At 32.5% G+C, this 1,966-nt stretch overlaps 1 long non-coding RNA gene across 1 annotated transcript in view; it reads right to left on the minus strand.

Moving 5' to 3' along the window:
* Positions 1 to 1,328, minus strand: part of LOC106867615 (uncharacterized) — a 4,816-nt gene extending 3,488 nt beyond the window's left edge. Inside the window, exon 1 of the long non-coding RNA XR_001409170.2 lies at positions 1,316 to 1,328. This is a non-coding gene — a long non-coding RNA (uncharacterized LOC106867615). The remainder of the gene's footprint in view (positions 1 to 1,315) is intronic.
* Positions 1,329 to 1,966: the final 638 nt, after the last annotated feature.

Below are 1,966 nucleotides of genomic sequence, written 5' to 3' on the forward strand. Positions count from 1 at the left end.
TATATAACGCTTATATCCATATACAAATGTGTGTATGTGTGTATGAAATAATAATGGTAATAATAATAATAATAATAATAATAATAATAATAATAATAATAATAATAAGAGGGCATCAGACACTAGTCATCCAAGTAAGAAGTTATAGTATTCTCAATTGGACGCTAAATGAAATAGCAAGACTAGACTTAAAAAAAGAAAAAGAAAAAGAAGGGCTGTAATTAAAATCCATCACTAAAAATATGATTTAGAGAGACTATACACATCACAAATACAGGATAACAGGGTCCTTTTACAACTAGAAAACTAATACAAAATAGCCACCATAGGACTACAAAAATATCAAGTATGGAATCACGGAGTATCATAAGTAACTACGAAACATGAGCAAAACCAAAAACAAAAACAAATCTCTATTTCTGTCTTCAAGGGTGCCGATAAATATAAATCAAGGGTTGTATTGGCAGATAGTTATAAAGAAAAATCTGAAATTGTAGAAATTCTAAAACAGCTAAACTCTAAGTAGAAATTAGGACTACAAAGTACCATAATAAAGCGTCGTAAGAATTCTCCCAACAAGGGCAAAACTGAAAAAGCTGAACAGAGGAAAACTAAAAACATAAATCACAAAATTGACTGAGAAACGCGGCACTTAATACAGAGATAAAAGGCTCGCCTCCTTGGCACAGCCAGACTAATCAGGAAAGGATTGATAGTTGAAAAGAACAGATAGCATGGTACCGTAGGCTGCAGGCAGCAAACCCGTTACGCATGCAAGATTCCAGTCGTTCCAACAAAACCCGAGTTAAAAAGAATAATAATAATAAAGATTAACAGAGTTACAGAAATATTTTGTATTGCAGTAAATATTTGTGTATTTGGGGTAAATCTTTTTACACTCTAGCTTCAGATCATGTTGGAGTCTCCTTAGTCGATTATCACATGGGTACCGAGTGGAACAATAAATACCAGCCATAGGCATAGCTTTAGAGGCCAAAATGCACCTAGGGACTCGCTAAACGCAGCTTGAACGATTTCCATCCCCCTCCGATATATATTGTGTTTTTAAACACAGTCCTTTCATAAGAGCTGTTTTCTCTGAATGAACCCCGCAGAAAATCTACCTTTGAACGATGTATTGCATTTACATGAAATATGATACATAGATGGCTATGAGTATATATATATATACATACATGGAGGCGGGTATGATTGTGTAAGGCATTGTGTGCATGTGGTGAGTAGAAAGCAGAAACAAACAGAAAAAAACGTAAGACACAAATAAAGTCAGAAAAAGAAAGAAAAGTCTACTCACATGAAATTCACTCTGTAAAAACGGGAAAAAAAAGAAAAGAAAAGAGATATAATTAGAATATGAAGTTTTAATTATTCAAGGCAAAGTCAAGTAATGAAATAGTAAAATATAAAAATCATAATTATAATTTTTTTGGTAATATTTGGGGCAATGTTTGTAACAATTTAAATGATGATAAATTGCATTGTTATAATCATGTTAATTGAAATTCAGTTTTAAAAATTATGTATATCTATAAACACGCACGCTGAAACATGCAAACGCGCGCGCGCACACGCGTATCGTAATCCGACATGTTGCATCTACATACCTACACCCATACTCATGCATACAAAGCAATCACATGTAGATAGTCACAAATGTCTGTAGGCTGTTTTTGTAGATGTCCCATTTTAGGAAAGTGTCAACAAACCGAAGTATACTCTTATATCATTAAGAAAAATTCTCATTTATAGTATTTAATCCAATTATTTTTAGATTATTGACCAATAAATTCACCATTAATAACAGCGACAAAATAAATGAGAACAGAATAAGAATATATATATATCTGTGCGTATGTGTTTTTGTATATATATATATGTGTGTGTGTGTGTGTGTGTGTGTGTGTGTGTGTAAAGATTGATCACGTTAGTGATCTTAAAGTATGGT

This window comes from Octopus bimaculoides, chromosome 15 (assembly GCF_001194135.2).
Source record: "Octopus bimaculoides isolate UCB-OBI-ISO-001 chromosome 15, ASM119413v2, whole genome shotgun sequence".
NCBI lineage: Eukaryota > Metazoa > Mollusca > Cephalopoda > Octopoda > Octopodidae > Octopus > Octopus bimaculoides.